Genomic DNA, 21,944 nt, shown 5'->3' with positions numbered 1-21,944 from the left:
ATGGAAGGGGGCACACAAGAGAGCCTTCGGGGGTGCTGGAAATGTTGCATTGATCTGGGTAGTAGTTACAGAGGTGTGTGTGTATATATATATTTACACATACATAAAAACTGGTCTCAGTCATATTCCACCTTCCCATGTACTGGCTTCTTGATTTTCAGTTAAGTTAATGAACTTCTCTAAACCTGACTTTTTTCCTCTATAGGATGGGTATACCTTTGATTCAAGTTGATATTAAGATTATAAAACATTCAAAAAATGGTAATTGTTATTATTACTTGGTTTCTTATTTGCATCAAAAGAAGAAAATGGGGAAGAGACTTATGAATGCCAATAGTAAAAAGCAATAGCTGACAGTCATGGAAAAAAATCAGACACAGGAAATTAAAATCTGGAAAAGTCTGTGGCCATATAGTATAAAAGCAAAAAGTTGAACACAACTCAAAAACTCATGTGACGTCAAAAAATAAAAAAGGATAAATTATTTTTACGTAATCGTAAAAGGCACGAATGTGTACAACACACTTAGGAAAGATTTCCAGTTGAAGTGGTTAGATAAAATAAAAGCGATTCTAACACCTAAGGGATGGTTATCTTCAGTTATCTGGAAAAGGCAGTTGCGCAAAGCAAACAGATAAGAAATTCATAATGTGATTTTTCTCTCCTAAATAAAAACTTTCAATTAGCTAATTTGTTTTAAAGCCTCTCATACTCTCATTTATTTAAGAACAGTAAGCACAGAAAATAGTTTTAACACTAAAGAGGGTTTTATTTACATCTTGAATTACTCATAGCAGCACAGCTTTTAATTATAAAAAGCAAATTCCATGTTTAAATTACAACTTTAGCAAAGGTATTATATTTTTAATATACTATTTCCTGGATTTTCTCTTACAATAATGGTCAAAAGTAAAATTATTATTACCTATAAATTGTTTCTGCATATATACACAACAGCATAAAGCTTCCTTACTAAAACAAAACAAAAAACAGAATAACTTTTACTGACCAATCTAAGGCCAGAATGCTAAATTAAAGTTAAAAGCTTAAAATAATCAATACAATAGAGTACAGAACATAAGTAATCACAAAGGTCATTCCAATCTTTGAATGTTTACAATTTGTTTGGGTCTTTGAATTTATTCTAATTCAAAATTATAGCTTGCTTAAATATAAAACACTACTAAAAATTTTAAACTATTTGAAAAATTATTCCAACCATATAAATTATATAGAGATGTTTTCTTTTTACAGTTCTCTTCAGTTCACTAAGAAAATTTACAGCTAAAAGTAACTGAGATATTCCTTCCTTCAGCTAACATGTCTAAAATTGAGGCTATATATTAATTTGCGTCAACTTTTTAAAAGCATAACACTTTGATGTTATTTTGATATCTACATTTTTTCTGGCATTAAACTACACACTACCAGAGAAAGCAAAGTTAAAAATCAAACTTTATCCAAGTCCATTTTAAGCTAAGCTTTAATTTTCATGTAAGTTTTATCTTTAAAGGCTTCCATTTAAATTTTCTAAAGCAAAATCTCACATTCAATGAGACAGCAATCAAATACATTGTTAACCAAATCATTAAGATCTTATAGTCTCAGTAAAGGCAGTATGAAAAAAATGCACTTTCACACACACAGACAAATTACAGTTTTAAACAATAAGCCATTACTTACATCATGACATTAAGAGAGATGCTGAAAAGGTTAGAATGCAAAGTCCCCTTAAGGTCAACAAGATTTACTTTTATATGTATGTTACATAAATTCCTTTACTAACGCTTCAAAAAACAATACTTATGAAAAGCAGTCACTATGTGATGACGGAAGCCATTTTAAGACTTGTAAATCAACGATTTGACTGAAAACACAAGTATATAGTAAACAGTAACCAGAATTAGCAAGGGCTGGGGATGAAGCCAACACAATTGCTTGTAGCTAAAAGTGGACAAAGAAAATACTCCAAATTTTTTCAAATCTCTAGGAATTAAAAAAATAAGCTAGTGCATTTTTTCAGTTAAAAAACACAACTACACCCGTGTTTGAGCAGAGAATATCTGTGCCAAGTTTAGCCTGCTGTGAATTAAAATGGCTAGATTTGTAAGCAGGTTTAAAACTATCTTCATTAATTAAAAAGAAACCACCCACACTTGACTATGTTCTACAGTACCACAATATATTACAATACGATTTTGAGTGCATTTCAAGAAGGCTGGTGACTAAAACCTTTTCCCAGCTGATTCCTAATTCGAGATATAAAAATGAGTCTTTTTCTATGGAAGTAGATAGAAAATTCTGCCAAAATCCCCTTTGACTATTTTAGGACTATTTTAGTCATAAGTTTTGTTGTTGCTGCTGGTTTTTTATTTTTTGTTTTTTGTTTTTTTTGAGAGGAGGGGCTTTTATTAAAAAAAAAGAAACCTTATAATGTATATTAATATATATAAGATATATTACAATTTAAACAGACTTCAACAGCAAATTTAAAGGCTTCAATCAAATTAATTGTTTTTTTTCCATTTTAAATAACTCACAAGTGACCAGTGCTCACGTTGGTGCTCTGAATGCTATAAGTATTTAATCTTCTAAGATCAAACTCCAGGAGTCCATAGTTCAGAGAAGCAGGCTGGACGAAAGCTGGGATGTGGTTGCTTAATACAGAGAGGAGGAAAAAGCACTGAAATCACATATTGGAGATGGGGAATAAATTGTCTTTATTCACAGAGTACAGTGCCTATATTTTACAGTCCTTACCTCAAGTCATCAGAGTAGGACTGAAAGGTAAATATTATTACCTTCATTTTACAAAGAAATGGAGAAAACTGAGTGTCAATAATTTGCCTAGGGTCTCACTGTTCATGACAAAGCAAGGATTCAAACCTCAGATTTCTTATTCCAAATGCCATTTTCTTTTCACTCTGCCTGTATCCACTCCAACATCTGGTTGGGGCATTTCCCAAAGAGCTGGCAGGACTGGTCTTCTCCAGCCACTTGTAGGACATGTTCAAAGACCGGACTTTATTTTCACAGATGACGTGAATGAATGAAGAGACACAAACTCAAATCGAACGAAGTCAAGAATAATCAGAAGTGTTCACCGTTACACTCATGCGGATCTTGGGGTGCCAGTGGCATAAAATCTCCACGTGGCTGCATCAGTGCCAGATCCCTTCAGCTCTACGCTGCTACTGGAGAAGGGTCTCCTGAACCTTGAGGGGGCAAGTGTGAGGCAGGACCACTGCTCTGTCCTCGGCACTGGCCTGCCAAGTTAAGCTTCTTGCTCAGTAACAGCAATCATTTCCCTTCTCTGTCACTACAGAGAATAATCTGCCCAGTTAGAGTCTCTTTCACACATCGCCAGACCATGTGAATATCCATGTGCAGCAAGAAGTTTACACAAAACTGCCCAGCACACTTCTCAAAGGTTGGCAGTTAGTTCATCAGCGTGCCAAGGCACAGGGGTTTGAGAATCACCGGCCTAAGTACATCTAAGGACACAGCCAACAAAGCCAGTACACTGATGGGGACCATTATCTGCATTTGTCAATTCTGCAGTCCTAAAAGCACCCAAGGACTCTCCATCAGCTCGCTCAAGCCAAGATTCTTCACTCAGGACACTTCATGACAACAAGCCCTATGCCTAACAAATGTGGCATTCCTATCTTCTAAGAGCACTTAGAGGCACTTCACTGTTCAGTTAAACTGTCATGCACTAAATACTTTGTACATAAATATGCCTATTAATTGTGAATTTCACTTCTTCCTTCCTTCCTTTGCCCATTTCCTCTATGTCAATCCTCTCCTCTTTTTGTTTCTGCTGCTACTATCCTAGTCCATGTCTTCATAATTTCACCATTCAGTAACCTTTGAACTAACCAGTCTCTCTCGTCTATATAATCCTTTCAATACACTGCCGCCTAACTAATCTCTAAAATAGCTTCTATCGTGTCAAACTCTTTCAATGGCTCTATCTTGTGAACTGAATCAATTCTTAAGACCTCTGCCTAACTTTTAAGACCCAATTTCCATCCTCCCTATTTATTTTTCCAACCTAATTTTCTACTTCAGATGGACACCAAAGAACCAAACGAATCAGCCTCTATAACTAAGAAATCACAAATTGGACCAAGTCAGCCCTTTTGCTTCCTGACATTGCATTTGTCAGCTTGACCTCTGATGATGTCGACACATGTCATTCCCACATTAAAAAACTTTCAACAGCCCCTCATTGCTTACAAAATTAAGTTCAAATTCTTCAACAAGACATTCAAAATTCTCCATGATCTGGCCCCAAACTCTCTTTGCTGTCTTCTTACTACAACCAGCACAAACCTGTTCTCTAATGACACCGAGCTCTTCACCTTTCCTAACAGAGATCACCCTGGCCTTTCCTGTCTCTATCTGTGTCAGTGTTCACCTTGCATCCACATCTCCATTGTCTCTACCTATTATCATCCTTCCCATCTTTCCAGGTTCTGCTCCTATTCATGATCCTTCCTTGACTGCACTTCTGATAACTAGATCTCTCTCGTCTGTGTTTCCAGAAAACTTTCCTTATAGTTTTTATCAGACTCTGTCTTGTATTTTAGTTATACACATCTTATCTTCGCTTTTAGAGTTTGAAGCTCTTATGGGCAGCAAGTTCCGGCTTGATCTTTATATCAATCCTAACAACTTGTAGCACAGTACCTTCCTTGAAATACCTGTTATAATAAATACCCACAAATGGAATGCATCTAGATCCTTGATAGAAGCCATCAAAATGTTCTACCTGGTAGATGCAGTGAGAAATAAAATATGCACAAAATGACAAAATTTGGATTATCAAAAAGTAGAAACTTAAAAAACTGGAGGCTGTGACAGCACTTAATATTTTCATTCTGCTCTGGTCAGAGCAGTCATCTCTACCTACATAAACCACGGTCATTTTCTTAGTCACCCTGCACCTGTTCCACTCATTCCTGTTTCCATGAGCTCTGCTCACACTGACCCCCTTACCAGCTCACTACCCCTTTCTTCAATGACCACAATGAGCTTGTTCTGGAATGATGTAAACACATTCACACTCAGACCGTAACTCTGTTCTCTGGAAAGAGAGTTGAGCTAGCTGCTCTCAACCATGGTACAGCCAGCTGCTACCAATAAGTGTCTGTTTGTCAATTAAAGCACCACACTAAAACAGCTGAACAGATTTCACACTAAATCGCAAAGGCTTGTTGATGCTTTCGTAATTGTGGTAAAACACACATAACATAAAATTTACCATTTTAACCATTTTTACGTGTACAGTTCAGTAGTTTTAAGTGCCTTCATATTGTTGTGCAACCAAACTACGGAAGTCTTTTTGCCTTGCAAAACTGAAACTCTACATCCATTAAACTTCCCATTCGCCCGTCCTCACCACCCGCCGCCCCAGGCATCACCATTCCACTTTCTGTCTCTAAGAATTTAACTATTCTAGGTACCTCGTGCCAGTGGCCTCATTCAGTATCTGTCTTTTTGGGACTGGCTTATTTCACTTAGCGTACTGCCTTCACGGTTCATCCCTGTCGTAGCATGTCAGAATTTCCTTCCTTTTTAAGGCTGAATAGTGTTCCATTCTATGTACATACCAAATTCGTTTATCCACTCATCTGTCAATAGACATGGAGTTGCTTTCAGCTTTTGGCAATTATGAATAATGCTGCTATGAACATAGGTGCACAAATGAAGAGTTTCTTTTGAGATAACTCAAAAGTCACTGTGGAGGGGCTGTGTGGAGAGAGGATGAAGGTACCTCAAAGGGAAAGCCATCTTACAAAGCAGGTGAAACTGAGAGAAAACAAGTATTCCTTACAAACAATGATGGAGAAAGGTTTAAATGTATAAAGACACCTTGGACCAGGAGCTGCTCACAAAAAAAATTTGTGCTTGGTGCCAACATAAATGCATTAATATTTTTTAATATCTGGTACGGACCGAATATTGACAACTTCAAGAGTAAGGCTTATGTAGCTGTGTGCGCACACACACCCGCACACACATGCTGGCCTCCCTGGCACTGCTGAGGAGAATCACTAATCTTACTCGAACAAGTAAATAAGTCCCTGCTATTGCTAGGCCTGGAGCATCATTAGAAAAGTTGTCCTTGCGAACAGCAGCTCCTTGATCACTGGCACTTGTGATAATCGAGATGCAGCTCATGTCTTCCATCAGGCAGCAGTACTGTCTCTCTCCGTCTTCCACATTCCTCGGTTCTCCCAGAAACTTGGACGGAGCCCTCCTTCTTAGCCCCAGATCTCCAGGATGAAAGGGTAGACTTCCTTCTTGATACCGTCAAGTTTCTACTGTCGAATGAGGATTTGCAAACTCCCGCTCACAAAGCTGGATCAGGGTCAGTCACAGTCAGACGCTGTCACATTGCCCGCCTCCCAAACATCTAGAAGAGCAAGTGACTCCTGTCAACATGCCCCTCCTAGGGTCCTTGTCCAATCAGTGAAAGCATGGGAAGAAGCGGTCTGATGACAAGGAAAGAATTTGGACCCAACTTTTCAAGAAAGATCTGTCCGGACAGGGAAACTCCATAGTGATTAAGAGCACAAACTCTGGCAGCAGCCGGATGAGATTCGAATGGTGGCTCTCCACACACTAGCTGTGGGACCTCAGGCAAGTTACCTGACCTCGGTGTGCCATCCACAAAATCCGGGGAACAATCATACCCACTTTACAGTATTGCTATCAGGTTTTAAGTAAATGAGTGATATTAATGAAGCACTTAGAACAATGCTTGTTCCATGGCAAGCACTACACAAGTATTTGTAAACTAAACAGACGGTTTAAGTTCTACAAAAATGGCCAACACTGCAAAGGCACAATGAAGTCCTGGTACGTCAAACAATTTTTAACGGCGTACACTGCTCAGTATACACATGCATAACCACAAATTTAATTATCCATAACTAAAAAGTCAGTAAAGCTGTATTGCATGATGCATGCCCAGAAAAAAAAAGTGCCTTAATTGATTTAATTACTAGTGAATATTATTTTAACAAAGAAAACAGATAATACTCATGAAGGTTTCTACTTAGTACTTAAAATATTGCTTGCTAGCTTCATACTTGTTTATATTCTTTTAATGAGTAGAATTCTGACTTCTGGTGAAACAGAGTACAGGGAATAAGCTGCATGATTTTCCACAACACTGGCAGATAAACACACAAGGGACAAAAGAAATACCTCAGGCCAAATTTTCCAATACTCCAATGCATTCCATTTAATAATACATGTTCAATACCATGCTGTCTCCTCAATGTATTTTGTGCAAGTGTTACAATTCAATTACAGGCACACCTCGGAGACACTGTGGGTTTTGGTTCCAGGCCATCGCAATAAAGCGAATACTGCAATAAAGCGAGTCACACGAATTGTTCTGGTTTCCCAGTGTATATAAAAATTATGTTTACACTATACTGTACTCTGTTATGTGTGCATTAGCATTATTTCTAAGAAAACAATGTACCTTATGTAATTAAAAAATACTTCATTACTAAAAAATGCTAACCATTATCTGAGTCTTTAGTGAGTTGTAGTCTTTTGCTGGTGGAGGGTCTTGCCTCCATTTGATGCTGCTGACCATGTTGGTGGTTGCTGAAGGGTGGGGTGGCTGTGGCAATTTCTTAAAATAAGGCAACATTGAAGTTTGCCACGTCAATTGACTCTTCCTTGCACGAACCATTTCTCTGTAGCATGCGATGCTGTCTGACAGCACTGTACCCATAGCAGAACTCCTTTCAAAACTGGAGCTGATCCTCTCAAACTGTGCTGCTGTTTTAACCAACTAAGTTTATGTAATATTCTAAATAGCTTCTTGTCATTTCCACAATCTTCATAGCCTCTTCACCAGGAGTAGATTCCATCTCAAGAAAACACTTTCTTTGCTCATCCATAAGAAGCAACTCCTCATCCGTTAAAGTTTTATCAAGAGATTGCAGCAATTCAGTCACATCTTCAGGCTCCACTTCTAATTCTAGTTCTCTTGCTCTTTGCACCACATCTGCAGCTGTTTCCTCCGCTGAAGTCTTGAATCCCTCCAAGTGATCCATGAAGGTTGGAATCAGCTTCTTTCAAACTCCTGTTAATGTTGATATTTTGATCTCTTCCCATGAATCACAAATGTTCTTAATGGCATCTAGAATGGTGAATCCTTTCCAGAAGGTTTTCAATTGACTTTGCCCAGATCTATCAGAGGAATCATTACCTATGGCAGCTATAGTCTTAAGAAATGTATTTCTTGAATAATAAGATGCGAAAGTTGACATTACTCCCTGATCGATAGGCTGCAGAATGGATGTTGTGTTGGCAGGCACAAAAACAATACTAATCTTGTACATCTCCATCAAAATTCTTGGGTGACCAGGTGCATTGTCAGTGAGCAGCAATATTTTGAAAGGAATCTTTTTTCTGAGCAGTAGGTCTCAACAGTGGGCTTAAAATATTCAGTAAACCATGTTGTAAACAGATACACTGTCATCCAGGGTTTGTTGTTCCATTTATAGAGCACAGGCAGAGTAGATCTAGCATCATTCTTAAGGGCTTGAGGATTTTCAGAGTCGTAAATGCACATTGGCTTCAACTTAAAGTCACCAGCTGCATTAGCCCCTAACAAGAGAGTCAGCCTGTCCTTTGAAGCTCTGAAAGCAGGCATTGACTTCTCCTCTCTAGCTATGAAAGTCCTAGATGGCATCTTCTTCTAATAGAAGGCTGTTTCATGTACACTGAAAATCCGTTGTTGAGTGCAGCCACTTCATTAACGATCTCAGCTCGATCTTCTAGATAACCAGCTGCAGCTTCTCCATCAGCACCTACTGCTTCCCCTTGCACTTTTATGTTATGGAGACGGCTTCTTAAACCTCATGAACCAACCTCTGCTGGCTTCACAGTTTTCTTCTGCAGCTTCCTCACCTCTCTCAGCCTTCACAGAATTGAAGAGACTTAGGGCCTTGCTCTGGATTAGGCTTTGGCTTATAGGAATGTTGTAGCTGATTTGATCCTCTATCCAGACCACTAAAACTTTCTCCATATCAATAATAAGGCTGTTCTGCTTTCTTATCACTCGTGTGTTCACTAGAGCTGCACTTTTAATTTCCTTCAAGAACTTTTCCTTTGCATTCACAACTTGCCTAACTATTTGGCGCAAGAGGCCTAGCTTTCAACATACCTTTCTCACTAAGCTTAATCATTTCTAGCTTTTGATTTAAGATGAGAGATGTGCAACTCTTCCTTTCACTTGAACACTTCGAGGCCACTGTAGGGTTATTAATTGGCCTAATTTCAATATTGTTGTGTCTTAGAGAACAGGGAGGGCCAAGAAGGGGGAGAGAGACAGGGGAACAACTGGTCTGTGGAGCAGTCAGAACACACAACAGTTATCGGATTAAGTTTGCTCTCTCATATGGGTGCAGTTCATGGCACCCCAAAACAATGACAACAGGAACACCAAAGACCAGTGATCACAGACACTGTAACAAATCTAATAATACTGAAGAAGTCTGAAACATTGCAAAGTTACCAAAATGTGACAGAGACACAACGTAAGCAAATGCTGTGGGGAAAATGGCGCTGATAGACTTGCTGGAGACAGGATCACCACAAACCTTCAATTTGTAAAAAACAGAGTAACTGCAAAGGGCAATAAAGTGAGGCACTGTTAATAAAACGAGGTATGCTTACACATAAAAACTTTTAATTCAATATGGATCTCTTTTTTTCTATGACAGTAACTTCCAAAGAACAACTAATAAAAAAAACTCCTAGGATTCTCATCCCTCAAAAAAAATGAATTTTTTTGCAATGACATTAGGATTTGAAATTTTTTTTTAACGTTTATCTTTACTACTATAGAGCTCAATAATATACCTAACACTTCACATGAAACAACATCACATACAGAAGTATTCAACCAACTAACCTTTTCTAAATGATTTGCCTGTTTTGACAAACTAATTACATTTAAATTAAGTTGCTTGTAGTTTGAAAACTCAAAATATCTAGATTTTTTTAAATTAACCACTAATACAGTCAATTTTAAGATCTTAAAAATTAATGTAATAGAAAGCAAAACAAAACAAAAGACCCACAGACAGTCCCTTAGGGCCTCTAGAAAATCAGAGCTTCTCTTACTAATTATCTTTTATAAGTCAGTTTTGAAGATCCAGTTTTTGGAAAATTCAAAATAATTTTATAAATTATTTCCTTTAAAGTTGGAAACTTGCAAATACTGCTTTGTGTTCTTCCTAATGTTTATATTAATTCAAATAAAATTACTTTCATTATCATTACTTTGAAGGAAACCCAAATAAATTAGATTCATACTCTGATTCCACATCTATAAATATATTTTTATTTGATCATCCTAATACTAATCTAACACGATTGCCAGAGTTTCATATGCTGAATTACTGCCAACTTTTAAGATTCTACAATGCCTTAGATACAGCAGGTGTGCCAGAACACACAATACAATACTCATAACATTATTATTTCATTCTATTTGTTTTACCAAAAAAGACAGATTTCTTTCTAGCCCACAATTTACATACTTTCTCCTTTTGTAGTTACACACACACACTCTACATACTTAATCTCTTCTGGAATATTGTTTAGCAAAGTAGCAAAATTTAGGTAAGGTCGATTCCAAATATGCCTTTTAACACACACAGAATATAAGTTGTGCCACTGGATAAAGTACATGAAGCTAGTATTTCAGAAATAACTGTCTATCAGCCATTAACCATTAACTTATATTCTATTTTACTACAGGCACTAAGCAGAAAAGATAAATATTTAATATCCTCCTATGGTCAATAAATTTGAATTATTTCAGCAGTCACTGCAAATGCCTATAGTTAGTAAACAATTTTCAAAGGAGAAAGTCACTAGGAGAATTGAAGTTTATGAGTCAATGCCTCAGATTAAATATTCCTTTAAAATTTATGTTTTTATAAATGAATCAGTGCAAAATTTCTGCTTATGCCCTTTCTGGCCCTTAAGTCTCCTTCTGCCATACATAATATCCTTCCTAGAATGTCACAAATAACTAAAATAATGGATGAATCTTTCCATACCGTTACACCTCAAAGACAATGCAAAAGCTCAAGGAATTGGTGATGAGCTACACTGGCACGTTAAAATGGGTGACTGATATGAAACCGAGGATGGAAGAGCCCTATCTTCTCTTTCACTAAGAATCTGTGTCATTTGAAGCTTTCATTCTAATTCAGAGTTAAGAAAAAGTGAAAGAGATGACATTCAACGTGAGTTCCACGAGAGAAAATCATCTTCCTAGAAAAAGATGTTTTGAAAACCCATTTTATGGTTGACTCTTTGGAACCTGGGACAGTCTCATGGGAACAGTGGTATAAACAGTTATCAGGGTGCCTGAGATCAGCACAAAAGCCCCTTTAATTCACATCTTCTATTTGTACAGCACTCGAGTACATTTACAGTTGTGTAGAAACTAAGTGGCAGGAGTAAGAACATCTCAATGGAAAAACTCAGAACGTCCATCAGGGGTGCCAGCAATCCACCTCCCCTGCACCTTGTGCAGTGGCGCAAAGGACGTGCCTCCCCACTGCGGCACAGCACAAGGACAACCCTGTGCCTCCCACTCAGCGGGGCAGGGCTCCCAAGGGTGGGAGGGGAGGCATGCTGGGGATGCAGGAAATGTTCTATAGGAAAGATGATGAGGCAGGGAGAGGCGGGGAAGCTGCGAGAATGGGTGAAGACCAGGACAGGGGCTGGAAGTTTGCGGGCAGGTGCTAAGCTTAAGAGCCTAGAGCCATGAGCAAGGAACAGTGAGAGCTAACCCGTGGACAATTCCCAGCCAGGGGCCAGCCTGCGGCCTCGCTTTCAACTCACCTCACCTGCCACCTCGGCCCAGGCCTTCACGCCTCCTCTGCCCGCTACAAAAAGAGAACAGAGCCTCTTTGTCTCCATTAACAACAAACCCTTGAGATCGCCAAGGATTTTTACTGCTAATAACAACAACAGAGCATTAAATGGGCCCTCTTAGGCTTCTTTTGGACGAAAATGAGACTCCATTCCAGCAACTGGGACAAGCTGTGGAGTGGAGGAAACCTGACGGCTTCTTCCTGGACCAGGGCAGGGACAGACGTGGGACCGAGGGGAGGAAAGACCCAGCAGGGGGGACAGAGAACTCCCAAACCGCAGTGCATCTTAGAAAACAAGGCAAGACTATGTCAATCAAGGCCCGTCAGTAACAAGCTTCCACCATCCGAAACACAAAACATAGTTCTAAGTAGTATTATAACAAGTAAACAATTAGCTGGCTCAGGAAGACAATTTATTTTGTGTAAAATGTGTCTCCAGTGAAGTCCATCTTACACTCGTTTCAACTGCCAACGCCAAAGCTGCAGTTTTACAGTACATTACAGTGGCCAAAATCTAGGAAGAATTTACCATCCAAGCTCTCCCATCGCACCTGGAAACACTTAGGCCTGTCACGCCACGTATGTTAACAGTTAGGAAGCAGGGCCTGCAGATTAACCACATCTGAAAAGTTAAATTATCATTTCATACAACTCCAGAGGATCACAAATAACGCAATATGGTGGCTCCCCAGGGGGAAAAGGCAATGTGTGACATATGGGAATAAAGGGATAAACAATTACCCCAAAGACCTTCACAGGCAGTTTTTTCAAAGAATTTGCAAAAGTGCCATGCATGGTTTATAAGTTTTTTCTCCGTTCAGAAGTTGTCTTCAAATTTAGAAACGTAATTTCATGGGCAGATAAAATTTCAAAGCATATTTTAAGAAGTATACTTAGTGTAATTTTTTTTCCAGAGGATTAACAGCACATGCACCCAACCCCTGCCCCAACGTGTACTATCTCCTCTCTTCAGGGGCAGGGGCTGCAAAGACAATCAACTCAGCAGCGTGAGAGCAAGGAAACCTTCACTTCTTTGTTGTTAGTGCTGACCAGTCGATCTGACTCCTAGTGCCCTGTGGACAGCAGAGTGGAACCTGGCCTGGTCTTCCTGCGACATCCTCTCCCCTTCTGGTGCTGGATCAGACAACGCTCCGCTGCTATTCATAGGGTGTTCATGGCCAATTTTGTCGGAAGTGGGTGGCCAGGTCCTTCTCCCTAGTCTGTCTAGTCTGGAAGCTCCACTAAACCTGTCCACCACGGGTGACCCTGCTGGTGTTTGAAATACCGATGGCATAGCTTTCAGCATCACAGCAACACACAGCTGCCACAGTAGGACAATGGACAGACGGGTGGTGTGGTTCCCTGACCGGGAAACAAACCTGGGCCACAAGAGTGAGAGCGTCGAATCTTAACCACTAGACCACCAAAAGCCTGACTTAAAGAAATGCCTATGACGCCTGAAGCCATTCCAAGTACCTTGTAAAATCCTATTCAAAGGATCAATCACGCATAATTTAGGTTTGTTTTAGCTGTAAACTCCTAAATGCAGCACAAGCATTAAATCGCTCTCAGAGATAACCTACAATAAAGGCCAACTTATCTTGCCTGGTATTTTCTGCTACTCCTCTCCAAATCGGATTTTTTAGTATTACTATTAACCGGGACTTGAAAGGAATCTACTCCAACACCCTCAAAAGTTTTTAAGTAATTGAGGCAAGAGAGTCTGGGTGATTTGCCTCAGGTCAAACAGCGCCAAAGGACGAGCAAAAAGTGACTTCCAGTTCACATGGCCAGCTAGCAGAGGCAGAGCTGAGGCCAGACGGCAGTGAGAACCAGGGCTCCCTGCCCAACCATCTTCTCCCCACCCAAACTGCAGCTTCCACCCCACCCCACCACTCACATCCACGGCCGAAGAACTGCAGGGCTGGCTGTTTCTCTTGAAATGACACCTCCTTCTGCGGGAGTTACCCTTACCCTGGGGAATTAGAATCTGTGGTGTTACACACAGCCTACTCTACGAAGAAATAATCAACGTGTTCATAAACGGAACTTACGTGGTCTCTTGTGATGTTTTGAAATGTCAGAAATCTACAGATGGAATCCTAACTGTAAACGATTAATAATAAAGTGTTTAATCAGGAGTAGAACATTTTCACATGGATCTCTTTCTTTAAAGCTGCAAAGACCCTGCTCTTCCGGCCCTCACTCTGGCCACATCACTGCACCTGCCATTCTGACCTGTACGGTGACTTTTTAATAACTGTTTACAGCCACTGGGCGTAAATATCAAAGTGCTTGCTAAACATGAATTACTTCTCCTTCCCGGTAACATCCCTACGTACAGAGGTAAGCGAACAGAGGATCAGATGAAGGCCTGTATCTGCACCAAGCGCAATATTTTCATCTGCTAAAGCTCAAAATTCTGATTATCGTTGAAATGACTATCAATCTCAACATGAGATGCCTGTCATTTTCCTTTAAAAAGCTAAACACTGTCATAAGAAATTACTTTCTTTTACAAAATAAGGAACTTCATGTATCCTGTATATCTCTATCTAAAAGGCCCACTGGTCTAGAAGCTCCAAGCGGGCCGCTTCTGGGTCTGCGTTCCTCACCACTGCTCTGCTGGCCGCTAGCCCAGTGCCTAGATCGTATCAAGAACTCAAAAAGACCCGTGGAAGGCAGGGAGGGAACCAGGGCTGGGCTAGCAAGTCCATCTCTGTACTTCGAGCTGTTTAGGCTGAAGAGAAACCTAACTTTTATAAATGGTAGCAAATTAACGCTTACTATAATTTCTACGTACATCTATTCACTGTATGCCCAAATCTTTTGCCATGATGGAATTGTGTACGGTTAATTTGCTGACAGTCTGATGGACAGGTTAATCATGATTTTTCAATTACAAAAGCATGATTTTAATATTTGTCAATACCATCCACGTAAAATATACTGGCAGATTCACATTAAATTGGCCTAAAATGGTTTGCTTAAATATGAATAAATTTTAATCTCTTTTTTAATCATCTTGATTCTACACAAAGACAAAGAGGTAGGATTTATTTCTTACATTTATAAATCCATACTGAATTTACATGTATTCATTTTTATCTTAAAATTTAAAATATCATGAGTTGTTGAAATCTTTTATTTAAAAGAACCAAAAAAGAGAGAAAGGGAAAAAGATACAGGCTCACTGTGCTATAGCAGAAATCCCTTGGTGTCTCTGTGGCGCCTCTGACCTCACCTGGGGCAGCAGCTTGACTGTGTTGTGGAGACAGCAGCTGTGAGAAAGGTGGGCCCAGTCCCCAGGAGCGGGACGTGGGCACCTGCCGCCAAGCCTCTGGAAGGGCTTAGTCTCCTGGGCCTCTGGCTTGTGAGCTCACATTGGAGCAGTTAGACTTCTTAGGAAGACAGCGTAAGAAGTTTCACTGAAGGGAACTATAAGCAACCGGAACCATTTAATTATTCTCAGTCAGTCTTTCCTGTCTGTCTGTGCTAAGTGCTGAGGCAATAAAAAGCAAAGGCTGAGTGAGAAACAGCTCCTACCCACTGGGCGGTGACAATCTAGCATGACACACTAAGCAAGTACACAAATGGCTATTAATACAAAGTGAGATAAGTGCCCTCGAAAGAACACAGGAAGGCGTTCGGTGGGTTACTAACCCTTGCCAAGAATGCCTGAGATTACCCTTGACGAGCTTCCTTTCAAGGGGCAGAGAGGTGAGGGAAAGGGTAGTCCTTAAGGAGTAAGAGCTGAGCAAAAACTCAGGCAAGCAGAACAGAGAGCAGAGCCTCAGGCTGGGACACAGGATGGGGAGGCAGGCCAGCAGAGAGCCAGGACAGGCACGTGCAGGCCTTAGGACAGAAGACCCAGAGAGCTACGGTGCTGGGAGCCATCTGAGAAGGCTGGGGAGGGCGAAGGAATCGGAGGCTGCAGAGTGGGCTGACGACGATGCTCCAGCAAGTTCCATCTTAGTTCCATGTGCAAGATGAACTGTACTCAGCCGAAAAGGCAGGGAGGGCTCACGACAGCCCAGGCACGAAGGACTGCAGGTCTGCGTGGAGGGGGTGATCGAGGCAACGCAAGGGGCTGTCGCAGATACAGATGGGAGACACCGTGAAGGCAGGCTGTACACAGCTCGAGCCAGGCACAGTGGAAGTGAAAAGAGTCAAAGTGACTGCTGTTTTCGGCCTGGGTGAGTGGCAGTGCCAATTAATAGAAACCAGGAAATCTGGAGGAAGAACTGGTTTGGGTGGAGGGAAGTAAGGAGTTTCACTTTGGTTGTGCGGCCTTGAAGGTGTAAGCAAGATACCCAGGGAGAAATGTCAAGCAAGCAGTTAAGCTCAGAAGAAAGGTCAGGTTAGGGTTATAAATTTGGGAGGTATCTAAATAAAGGTGGCGGCAAAAGCTTGGATTGGGTAAGGTCGCTAACAAAAAGAGCATACCGGAATAGAAGAGAAAAAACTGTCTGACAATGCCTACCTGCAGGGGATGAAGGGGGCGGGGGGAAGCTAGCAACAGACACAGAGTATTGGCCAGGGACAGAGAAGAACGAAGGCATGCTCGGTTCAGGTCAGCAGAAGTTAACCCGGGGCCTGTTACACGTGAGCACTATACTGGAGGTAAAATGATGAAGAAACAGTAAAGCCCCAACTTGAAAAATGTGATGTCAAGAAAATCAAGCAAAAAAAACAGCTGCAAAAAGAACTCAGGAGAACAGAATTATAGCTACAGATGCAGCCAAGACTTTTAATAATCATAAAAGAATACTATGAACAACTTTATGCCAATATTTGAAAACATAGAGAATGGATAATATTCTAGAAAAACATACATTATCAAAATTGCCTCAAGAATAAATTAAAAGCCTGTAATAACCAATAAAAACGAATTTTTATCTGAGATCCCCTAGCAGATAAAATAAGCAAAAACATTATGACCACACCACTAGATGCAAATTAGAATAAAAGAAAAAACTATTAGCACAGAAGTTCGGAAGGTACAGAAGCAGACTTCCTTAAGCTGATAAAGGGCAGTGAGAGTCCCACGTCCACTCCGGGTGGTCTCCTGTCATGAGGACTCTACTCCCCAAGGCTTAACAGGAACAGACTCTGCCTGTGCAGTCCCGTCAGCGTTCCATCAAATCCTGAATTCTACCCGACACTAAGGAAGACCTTCATGTCACTTTTTCTTTTTTTTGAGGAAGATCAGCCCTGAGCTAACTGCTGCCAGTCCTCCTCTTTTTGCTGAGGAAGACTGGCCCTGAGCTAACATCCATGCCCATCTTCCTCTACTTTATACGTGGAATGCCACCTCAGCATGGCTTGATGAGCAGTGCCATGTCCGCCCCCAGGATCCGAACCAGCGGACCCCGGGCCGCCAAAGCGGAGCATGTGAATTTAACTGCTGCGCCACCAGGCCGGCCCCATTTTACTCTCCTTTTTAAATAAAAGGCTCAGAGTGCTGAAAAAAATCCCCCAATGTCCCAAAGTTTATATGGGCAAAAGTCAAAAGTAGAACCCAGGTCTTTCTGGCTCTGAACATTAGGGTCTTCCCACGATGCACACTCGTATAAAGCTAAAGGAGACACAGCCCCTACACACAAGAAGGTCAGAGAGATGTAAGGAAATAATCCCAACTGGACATGTGAGCTCTATCAATTTTCCTAATGCCATTTCATATTAGAAAACTTTTCTGAAAGTATTTTGGGGTTTTTCCTATATATATTTACTAAAGTAAATTTTGTGCAGTTAAACATTTATTGACTGTCTATTACCTTGAATGCACTATGTACCGTGCTAAGTGCTCACTGTCAAGATGGAGGGCAGTTAAGAAATACATTTTACATCACGACCCAATACACACAGTAACAAACCAAAGTGTCACAAAAAAGTATTTACTGTTACTACATGCGATATACTCTCATCTATTACGTTTTTCTAAGTGCTGGCCATGACTCACTAAATTAATTTTACAACCCACCTACAGGTCACACTCCCCGATCTGTAAAACACTGTCCCCTAAAATAGGCTGACCAGAAAAAAATCTCCACTTCTGCTTCTAATTCCATCTGGCCATCCTTTACAAATGAAGCATTCACAGCAGGTAATGGCCATACGGGCTTGCGTTGCTACTATACTTAGCAGTAGTACAATACATCATTTAAAGCACCCTACATTTGAATATGTCCTCATATTTAATGATGCACTACTTTTGAAAGCTTCAGATTTTTCCTAATCTGAAAATATTAGGTTGTTAGATCCAAACTATGAATGCAGGCTAAAATTTTACTTTAAAAGTATTTTTTAACAAATTAACTGCAGCAATCTAGCTTAAAGTCACATCACAGTGACAGTCTATTATCATTAAAGAAAACATATTTAGGAAAACCAACCAACTGAGGTGTTTGAAGAAAGCCAAATCATCCTTAAACACTGTGTTCAGGCGCCAGCCCGGTGGCGCAGCGGTTAAGTTCACACGTTCCGCTTTGGCGGCCTGGGGTTTGGATCCCAGGCGCCGACATAGGACTGCTTGTCAAGCCATGCTATGGGAGGCATCCAACACATAAAGCAGAGGAAGATGGGCACGGATGTTAGCTCAGGGCCAGTCTTCCTCAGCAAAAAGAGGAGGACTGGCAGCAGTTAGCTCAGGGCTAATCTCACTCAAAAAAAAAAAATTGTGTTTAGATAAGCCAACTTTTTCTTTAATTTTTTTTTAATCTGGTAAATCTTTTTTGGTATAATGAATGGAAGAGACCTTAGAAATAAAAATCATGATACACACATTTCAAAAATGAAAAAAACTAAAGGTTTATTAGAGAGTTAAGAGAGCTGACCAAAGTTATAAATATCCTTAATGGTAGAACTTGGACTAGAACCTGGTCGCTTGTCTATCAGTGGGGTCTCTTTCCACTGTGCCACACATTGTCCACACCTTACAAAAACCACTACCAACAATAAGAGCAGCCAGCCTTGACATCTCCCTTATCTAAAATTCTAAGGTAATTATGGTTTGACCAACACGACTGAAGTATACTTGATTATGCAACCTCGTGCACTGTCCTTGAATTGATTCCTGTGTATGTTTTAACTCCTCAATACGACCCTTAGATATGCCCTATAAATAAACTGACCCTTACAAACGATTAAACATGGTAAATATAATTTAGCCATAGAACTACTTGAAAATCAGTTTCATTTTTAATCTCCTTAATTGCACACAATGCCTGCCAAGACCTTAGCTCTGGATTTCATCATGTTGCTGTAAGCATCAAAAGAAAACCATTTCTCCTCTAAAAAAAGGAATTGCTCTCTTTATTTGCACAATCTACCCTCTCCCAAGGGTATGACAAAGGTTGCAGTTGTAATTTCAAACCCATTACAAAGCATCACAAATAATATGAAAACATACGTCATTTTCATCTGTTCATAGCCTGTCAGGACATTGTTTTTTATAAAAATGATTTAAACAGTTATTTTTAAAAATCATCACTATATAACCACGTGATATTTTCAAAAACCAGATAATAAATCTGACTGAACTTTATTTTCGTATTTCGTTGATACAGCTAGCTTAAGTTATCCTAAAGGCTACAAAAAACAAAATTCATATTCAACTACACATTAATGAGAAGCCTGTGCCTTCTCTTACAGACTCTTCCAAAGGTCATTCTGGGAGAAAATTCAGATGACCCGTGCATTCTTCTCCTTTGTAGGCAATAACAAACATATTCCTCAAAAGACAGATGCTTTGTAAATACACTCTTAGCACAGAATAACTGTACTCTTCTATATGGTAATCTGAAATACATTAAAAAATGCGACATAGACCTAATCCAAAAGTTCAGGGACTAGGGACACCTGGCTTCCATCTTTGATAAAATTTAACGTTTCTAAACTCCAATTACAAAATCTCTTGATGGTGGTATCTATCAGAAAAATACCGGAATCTCTTAGATGAATAATATTAAGAGTTTAATATTAATAATAATTAAACAAGCATCTACTTAATGCTAAGGGATTCTACGAAAAATGTTTACCTAGCAGCAATCTTAAAAAATAACAGAACTTAACCAAAGGTGGGAAAAGGCATTTATTCTTCATGTAGCACAGATTTTGAAAAAGAAGTTGACGGTTTATTATTCTCAGAGATTTGAACAGTTCCAACATAATGAACTTATTTATGGGAAAAATTAGGCAGATCAAAGTCTACTGTAATTAAAGGTGTTTTGGCACAGATGCTGGTCCTCGAATGCTTGCTGTCAGCTGTCTAATCCACACTGACATCGCAGTAATCAGCATACTGTCTATAATATTCTAAATGCAAATTCAACACAATTAAGCTATTATATATTGGGAAATGAATACTGATCAAGCTATCAAACGTACTCCTATCTGTTACTATGTGATGTCAACCATATGTGTGGCACACGTCCACAGCAGCCTTGCTCAGTACGAAGAACGTGCAAGAACATTCAAAGCCAGAAGAGAGCCTGTGCTGACCTAAGCTGATAAAAACACACACACATCCCCGTGAAGAGGAACAGAGGCCTAACCAAAGCTCTCAAAGTTAGTGCTCAAGACTAACTTACAAACACTTGCTAAGACACACAGGCATCCCCTCGTTTATTTGTTTGGGAATTTGTTGAGTCTCTACTTTGTGTCACAGACACTGTTCTAGGCACTGGGGACAGAGGGATGAATAAAATGAAGAAGGCGAAGACCACCCTCCCGACACTTCCATTCGATAAAAGATGCAGACAGGTGCCCTGTCACAGGCTACCTCAGAATCACGGCCTGAAGCCATAGGCTGAGAAAGCTTCTCCGGTCACATCCAAAACGCCACAGACCAGCTATGAGGCGTTAGCAGTATCCGCTGTGGAAACGACGGACAGTGAGAGAGAGAGTGGAAACTTCAATCTGCCGTCCCCTAATTCTAAGGAATTGTTTTACATCCTTCTGTCCTACTTCCATATTGCATAAAAGTTAATCTAAAAATATGAAGTTTTTCAAACTCTATTGATGTCTTTTGCGATTCTGAATGGGACTGGATTTACCGCCACTTCAGAAGCAGAGGAAGACTATATTTAAACGAAAGTACTTCTACACAAGAGCTAAGTGTTTTTATATTTCTCTGACTAAACAGACAATTACAGCAGACCACAGGGAAGATTATTTTATAGACCTTGTCTCTCCTTTTAAAAATTGATCTCTTTTTTCTTTTCAGTAAATGTCCCTGTAGCAAGCACAAACACAAACATTAAATTAATCATCCTACAGCAGTATAGGGACAGGAACACAGCCCTAACAGCTATGCTCCTAAGGAACTGTGTATTATACAAACTATTGTACCAATGATTTAAAATGTGAAAATGGGAAGAAAAAAGGCTAGAAAGTTTCACACACTACATATTTCAACACTCAGGGTGTGTTTAATAACTATAAGCAAATAGCTTTGTTCCTAAAAGCAAGTAGGTCACAGTTTCCTGCTGATTAACTCTTTAAAACCAACCAAAGTCCTAAAAACAAATTGGTTTCCCTGTTAGGTGACTATTACACAAATTGATATGAAAACCAACACTATAGGATTAATACCTTCACTTTACATTTCTATAATGCATTGCCCAGTTTTGAGGTATTCTCACATTATTTCATTTAACCATACAATATTTGATGGCATGACTAAAAAGGCTACTTGTTTTCAGAAATCAGGGAGCATCATTAAACCTGGGTTAGAGGCATCTTTCCTTTGCCCTCTCCCTACAGTTTCCCGTCTCATAATCTGTTTTCTTTTAGACTTATTATATACACCTTTTTTCCCTGATATAGTTCTTCTTTGTTTCCCCTACTAACCACATGTGAAGATAGATTAACAAATGCCTGCTCAATTGAGTTCCCTGTGCTTCAAATACCCTTCTCCCAGGCCGGCTCATGGCCGAGTGGATAAGTTTGTGTGCTCCACTTTGGTAGCCCAGAGTTCGATGGTTTGGATCTGGGCGCAGACCTACGCGC

General features: G+C 39.9%; 1 protein-coding gene and 1 pseudogene across 19 annotated transcripts in view; one reads left to right on the top strand and one right to left on the bottom strand.

Moving 5' to 3' along the window:
• The window catches only part of NCOA2 (nuclear receptor coactivator 2), a 267,580-nt gene that overhangs the window by 202,186 nt on the left and 43,450 nt on the right, over positions 1–21,944 (bottom strand). For 2 of the 19 annotated variants that reach the window (XM_023648483.2, XM_070221456.1), the window contains exon 1: positions 15,178–15,452. The exons of the other annotated variants lie outside the window; for them this stretch is intronic. The gene's annotated coding sequence lies outside the window, so the exon portion shown is untranslated. Of the gene's footprint in view, positions 1–15,177; positions 15,453–21,944 lie in introns of those variants that run through there. 19 annotated transcript variants of the gene reach the window in all.
• LOC102148423 (carbonyl reductase [NADPH] 3-like) overlaps positions 1–21,944 on the top strand; it is a 128,209-nt pseudogene that overhangs the window by 65,102 nt on the left and 41,163 nt on the right.

Source organism: Equus caballus, chromosome 9 (assembly GCF_041296265.1).
Source record: "Equus caballus isolate H_3958 breed thoroughbred chromosome 9, TB-T2T, whole genome shotgun sequence".
Taxonomy (NCBI): domain Eukaryota; kingdom Metazoa; phylum Chordata; class Mammalia; order Perissodactyla; family Equidae; genus Equus; species Equus caballus.
Note: the sequence above shows the minus strand (reverse complement) of the source record. Positions and strands in the feature narration are given on the sequence as shown.